The sequence below is a fragment of the Thamnophis elegans genome, chromosome 4 (genome assembly GCF_009769535.1).
Source record: "Thamnophis elegans isolate rThaEle1 chromosome 4, rThaEle1.pri, whole genome shotgun sequence".
Taxonomy (NCBI): domain Eukaryota; kingdom Metazoa; phylum Chordata; class Lepidosauria; order Squamata; family Colubridae; genus Thamnophis; species Thamnophis elegans.
In genome coordinates, this window is record NC_045544.1 from 36,717,209 (window position 1) to 36,724,613 (window position 7,405).

Genomic DNA, 7,405 nt, shown 5'->3' on the forward strand with positions numbered 1-7,405 from the left:
TCTGAGATCAGCCATTTTAAATTTTCTCATTCTGAGAATAGTTTGGTAACAGGCAAAGGTTTATGAACACTGATGACTAACAGTGTTCTGAATCCACGTATTTGTTCAAGTCAGCTCAGTGTGAGGTAAACCTTGAGGTATTCCTAAAATGCAGTACTCATTCAAAGAATTATTTTCCCTTCTCAGCCACACACAAATACCTCACTTTTACTTTCCTTCCACAATAAACAGTTATGAGAAGTTTCACAAGCAACTGCATCAATAACATCTTTTTCCAAAGCTGAAATGCTGAGTTCACAGCTAGGAGCGCTCCATGGGTGCAGCATTGTCTCTTTCTCTCTGTCCCATATTGATTGGAGAGAGAGGGGGGAGAGAGAGGGGGGAGGGAGGAAGGGAGGAAGGGAGGGAGGGAGGGAGGGAGGGAGGGAGAGAGAGAGAGAGAGAGAGAGTCACTATGATGGAGAATCAATCACCAAAAACTAATCACAGTAATAAAAATATTTTATACATTTAAATCAAGAAATGTCAAAACCGCTAAGGTGGTTAGGTTAGCAAAAAGATGCAGACTAAATAAGCAAGTACGCCATGGAGAAAAAAGCAGTAGTTCCTTCTACCTTAAAGTCAATGGATCGAATCAAAGATGGCTGCTTTTTTATTGGACATATTCATGACAGTGAGAATTGAGAGAATATTTGAGAGATTTGAATAGTATATGAAAAATCTGCTTAAAGTGATTTTCTTGTTTATTTTTATTTTTGTTAAAATACCCCACTCTGCTTAGACTCCAAAATGGTCCTCTGTGGAATTAATAAATCCATACCCCCCCCCCCAAAAAAAAGAGATTGCAAGTTCAATTTATTTATGTTAAAAAAATCAGGCTGACACTGATGGCCAAGATTTTTCTCCCTGATACTTGAGAGCAATATTTCTCAACCTCAGCAACTTGAAGACATGTAGACTCAACTCCACACATCTTAAAGTTGCTGAGAATAAAAAAAAACCATTGTCCTGGAAGATCAGTGTCAATCAATGTAGCCAACAGGGTGAGATTAAAACCAACTGAATCTAAGCACAGCCAAAGAGTGGTGCCCATTGCTTCAACTATTGCTTAACTGACAAGACATTTAGACTCAACAAGTGATGAAACTAATATTGAAGAGAAAAAGTTAAGAGGAAGATAGGCGAAATAAGCACCTGCTTATTTTGCTTAACTGATCCAGAACTGGTAGCAGTGGAGAAATTCAAATTTTTTTACTACTGGTTCTGTGGGTGTGGCTTGGTGGGCATGGTGTGGCTTGGTGGGCGTGGCTTTGTGGACATGGCAGGGGAAGGATACTGCAAAATCTCCATTCCCACCCTACTCTGGGGCCAGCCACAAGTTGTATTTGCTGGTTTTCCGAACTACTCAAAATTTCTGCTACCGGTTCTCCAGAATCTGTCAAAACCTGCTGGATTTCACCCCTGGCTGGTACCCATTATTGATCTAGAAGGAAAAATAAAGAAAACATTTGCCTGCAAATACAACAATTCTTATGTGCTTTACATGCCAGATTCAGGACTTCATTGGGTTGAGGATCTCATTATTCCACGTTAATTTTCCTCCCTCCTTTGAATTCCTTATTTTGAAGCAGGCTGTTTCCAGGGATGATGGCATGATGGCTGTTGCTTTAAGATAGCTGACATCTGTAACTCTGATGGATGGTGTGTTGGCAGTTCAACATGCTTCACTGAGATGAAGAAGCTGAACAAACTGAATTAAACTGCTTTGGTGCTGGTCAAGTCAATACCTATATCTGCTTGTAGGAAGGCCTAGAGTTTCATCTGACTTTAACAAAGCTGTTACAGTTTTTGCTATAGGAATTGGATTACATCATAACTCTCAAATAAATTTAACAACAACTGCAATGAATGCAGCTATCAATAATCCTTTTTCTCCTCATGGGATTACATAAACAAGAAGAGCAGTCTCTGTCGGAAGATGCAATACGCAGCCATGTGAATCCCTTTTCTTTTACAGGGCAATCAATGGTTGAAATCAAACTCAAGTTTGAGACTGAGTGGCACAAACAATCCTCTGGGAGTGCAATAGAAAAATTGCCATTCTGTAAAGCAAGTATATTATCTCCTCCTTAGATCTATTTTCCCAGGGAAAATAGTGTCAGCTCAGTCAAAAGACACATAGAAAGCCTAGGAATACTGCTAGAACTATGAGAAGATATCAAAAGTAAGAAAAAAATTATGTTCATGAAATACTACCTCTTATTCTCTTATCTATACAACTGGTTTTTTTTAACTATGTCTCAAAGAAACCACTCCACATATATCCCACTAAAATCCAAGGGGTGCTGATCCAATAGTGGTATTTTGGCCTTGGTCACAGAACAGGCAGCGACCCAGGCTGGCCACGCCCCTGAACTGGTTCCCCGGTCACCGTTGCCATTGCAGGATGTAGTTTAGTAGTACACGCATGTGCACAGTAAATAGTTCTGTGCATGCGTGAAAAACAATTTACATTGAACCATCTGGCACATAAGGCGCATGCAAAGCAAACCAGTAGTAAAACCAGGAGCAACCCACTTCTGGTTAGCAACTTTATGTCTTTTTGGATAAACAGCAATACAGAAATATAGGTGAATAAACCTCTGAAGAATGCAGGATTTTGCAGGAAGATCTGAGTGAAGAAGGAAGAAAAGCAATGAAAACAACTAAAAGAGTAATCTGCTAGGATAAATAGAGAGAAAGTATGAAAAAAATCCAATAAATAACTGACCATACAATGAATAAATAGAAAATAATATGTGAAAATTGAGAGTCAATTTGGTGTAGTAATTAAAAGCAGACTTCTGGGTGACCTTGGGTCAGTCGCACTCTCTCTCTATCCCAGGAAGAAGGCAATGACAAATCGTTTCCCAAAAATCTTGCCAAGAAAACTACAGGAGCTTGGCTAGACAGTCCCCAAGACTGATTCAAAGGCACAAATCAAAACAATCAAAGGAAGAATTAGGTGCACGTCTTTAAGAGGATATCATGTCTGTCTGTCTGTCTGTCTGTCTGTCTGTCTGTCTGTCTGTCTATCTATCTATCTATCTATCTATCTATCTATCTATCTATCTTAATACCATATATATAGATATTATAAATATTATTCTAACTGGCTCAAGATTACAGAAATTTGATGTCATTTATTTAACCTCCTCAACCCAACCTTCTAATCACAGTCAATTTCCTAAAGAAAAGAAGACAGTTTTGGAAGTCAAGACATATTAGCTACAGAACTAACGAATAATAATAATAAAAATATAGCCAATCCTAATTCTATGATAACATCACAAGAACACAGAATTTATCTGGCCTGAATTTCTACAAAAACTGAAGGACGAGGAAGAAAATATTTTCTCTTGGCCTCCATCCATTTCCTTCAGGCAGCACAGCTTAGCTCATACTTTGAGCCATGTGAGCTGATCTAGAAAGAGTCCACGGGCATAACATGCATGACTGCCTTGAATCCATCAAAAAGTAATTTATCAGAACTAATGCTACTACTATCAGTTTACTGGCTGAAAACCAGATTTATAAGTTGGCTTTGGATAAGTGAACTTGAAAATGACCTCTGGCTGGCTTTTGTATGAATTTGCTCATTGTAAATGAAGGGCTTGCTGTAGAAATATGTTGCAATGTATTGCAATGGGACATTTCTGCACAATGCTTATAGAAATCGTTTTGCCCACAGGAAGAGAGTCTTAAGTAGGGCAATGCCTACTTATTGCCTGCAATCTTCTCAAATAAATCAAATTATTTCCAGTTTCTTTTATTCATTTGTGTGCAATTTTAAAGAACATGTAGTTTGGATGTTTATTTCATATTTTTTGTTTAATCAATATTAAATTAATTAGATTTATTTCTGTTTTCCCCAGGCAGATTTGTAGAACACCTGGGAACTTTAAAGAACACTGAGTAACTCTTCTAAATATTCAGCCCAACATAGTCCATGAATGAACAATCAAAGAAAAGGTGTAGCACAGAGAGATGGTATTTACTTCCAGAAAAAAAACTGGATCAGAAATGATATGATGTAGGGAGAGGTGTCTAAGCCAGCTCATTTGAAGTGCCATGTTATAGTTTAAGGTCAGGGACAGAGAGAAGTGCTCCTGTAAATTCTGTCTCCTATCTTAATCTTATTTGACCAAGGTTGAGGTAGTCTGGAACTTAAATTAGCTGTAGCACATAAGTGTTATCTCAAATAACTAGATGTCTTAGCCTGTTCCTTGGCACTGAACAAAAGCCAAATACTGCATAGTAACCCAAATGAAACAAATTTGGAAAAAAAAATAGAGCCAAGCAATAGGAATCGGTCAACTGTGAACACAGCTTATCAACTGAGTAATGTAATGCACATTTTATTAAATGAATATTCATACTTCCAACCAACTACTCTCCACTTTAGTAGTTTGGTCTACAACCTGCAACTGGTGTTGGATGGCTAAGTGGACCACCTGATCATAAATATTCTCTTTCAAACCATTTCAGTTAGCGACTTAACCAAGTTTACAGTTTTGCTTATGGCTCTAAACAACTTAGTACTAGGTTACCTGACATGATTTCCCTTTATCTTTCTGTACTCTTACCCTTAGATGGATATTTATCTATGGTAACATTTTTAAAATTAATTAATAACCTGTGGTTGGCCTTTTTAATGCCTACAGCTCAGGGAATTAATTCATTAATTAATTCTATGTACGATCTTCACTCCTCAGCAGTTTATTTCAGCTGCCAGCATGAAGGCCACCCAATTCTGTGTCAACTGCAGCTTTTGAGACAGGGGTGAAATTCATTTTTTTTTACTACTGGTTCTGTGAGCTTGGCTTGGTGGGCCTGGCAGGGAAAGGATACTGCAAAATCCCCATTACCTCCCCACTCTGGGGCCAGCCAGAGATGGTATTTGCTGGTTCTCCAAACTACTCAAAATTTCCGCTACTGGTTCTCCAGAACCTGTCAGAACCTGCTGAATTTCACCCCTGTTTTGAGGGCTCTTTAAATGGCCTGGGATTGAAAAATATAATTCGGCATCATTTACAAACTTCTGATAACCCTATTTCAAGCTGGCAGTGATCTTACCAGTAGCTTTATGTTAATGTTAGAAAATAAAGAAGAGTCAACAACGGTTGCACCCCACATTGAAAGGCCTTAGGAATTTGTCACCTTTACTATCACTCAGTTTGATATCATTTATCATGGAGTCCTTCTGGGCCAGCTTCAAAAGTTTGTGGTGGTGGGCACTACATTATGCTGGTTCTTCTCCTTTCTCCAGGGCTGGTGTTGACAGAGGGAGAGAAATTCAGCCCATTGCCCCTACTTTTTGAAGTGCCACAAAAAGTATGGTTCTGTTCCTTCTCCCCTTCTATTTAACTTTTACATGAGACCACTTGGTGAGGTGATCCATCAGTTTGGGGTGATATATCAATATATCAATATGCAGCTGAAACCCAAGTTTTTATTTCTACTTTAGAGAACATCACCCTTTCAGTGATGCTGCGGACTTCCTATGACAGTATGTGGAGGCTGTTGTGCTAGATAAGGCAAAACAGGCTCTGATTCAGCCTAGCAAGATGAAGTGACTGTGGGACTCTCTGGAGACAAAGTTATTCCATCTTTAGTTCTGGATTGGGGTGGACCACACCAAGACATGGTGTAAAATCTGGAGGCCTCCTAGACCCATGATTCCAGCTCAAAGAGTAAGTGGCAGCTATGGCTAGGAGGCCTTTGTGACAGTTGTGCCCATAACCAGGAAGCCCTGATCACAGTAACCCATTTTCCTGTAACCTCTCATTTAGACTACTGTAACATGATCTACATGGGGCTGCCCCCGAAGAGCATTTAGAAACTTTACTGGTACAGAATGTGGCCGTGCAGGTAGGAAATGGTGTTAGATATATGGTACACATAAGATCATTTCTGTGTGCACTGTAAAGATTATAGGTGTGTTTTGGGGTACAATTCAATGTGCTTCTTGTCACCTTTAAATCCCAATATGGCTTGAGACTACATTACCTGAGGGATTGCCTTTTTCCAAAAGTCTCTACCAATGACCTTCAATGTTGATAACCACTGAGAGGTCAAACAAGACCAACACCCTATCCTGTCATTGGCTCATCTGCAAGAGTGATCAGTATGGAAGCAGTTCCATAATCATATCTAAACCTTGAAATAAGAGGCTTCAGATACATATTTTTCTCCCTGAGGCTTTCTGAAGTGCTTTAACCTCATCACCCACTAAACAGCATTCTACCAATGGGAAGATTGGAAACCATCTAGTATATACTAAGATTTTCATGTCTATTCCAAACTACCCTGTTTCTCTGAAAATAAGACATCCCCGAATAATAAGCCCAATCGGGCTTTTGAGCTCATGTGCTAAAAATAATCCCTTTCCCCAAAATATTGCAACACAGCAGCAGCTATGAGGTGATCACAGTCACTGCCTCCTGCATCTCAAAAATAAGACCTCCCTGAAAATAAGGCCAAGTGCTTATATTGGGGGTCAAAAGAAAATAAGACCCTGCCTTATTTTCAGGAAAATATAGTATTTCCTCTTGACAGGGAGCACGACACCTTTTTCAAAGTTGAGGGCACTTCTCCCCACAAGAAATTTTCATCCCATCTAGAACCCAGTTTCCTTTCATCATTATGGAGGCTTTTACAAACTGTGAATGGCAGAACTGAAATAGCAGAAAATCCTGGTCATCTCCTCAGAACCAACAGCAGTTATAAACATAATCCAAATAACTTTACATGTAGCCTCTGGCATATCGTTACAGCAATTGTTGGCTTCCAGTATTTAATACTTCATGCTGAGTAAGCTTAGTGATACAGCTTCAGATTTGTAAAACTGAATTGTCCCTCATTAATTGGTAATTGTATTTTCTGTAATGACATTATTGGAATCAGAAACACCCATAAAAATGTCTAAACAAAGAGTTTATTTTCTGAAAATATTGTCCAGATATTTGAACAGGCATTTCTCCCAGAACATAAATTAAAATGAGAATAATACTGATTTTTCCTTTTCTTTTAAAAAGCTACCCCTTGACTCTCCCCACCTATTTAAGCACTGTGCCTCACTCTACTTAATAACAATTCAGTACAGGAATTCTTTGCTGAACTTTGTAAAATGAAAAGAGGTTTAGAACTCTGCTCTATAATTTTCCCAGCAGTCAGTTTTTATAATAGATATTTCAGGATGTCCTTCAAAAATGTGGGCTAGTGGAAAAGTCTGGTCTTTGGGGTGTTAGTTTTGTTTTAAAAGTTGCAACAAACCATGCGTGCATTGGGAAACTTCACAAATTGCATATCATAGCCATGTTTTAATCACAGGGAAAGACAACATTGCAAGTTATATTGCAGCTGA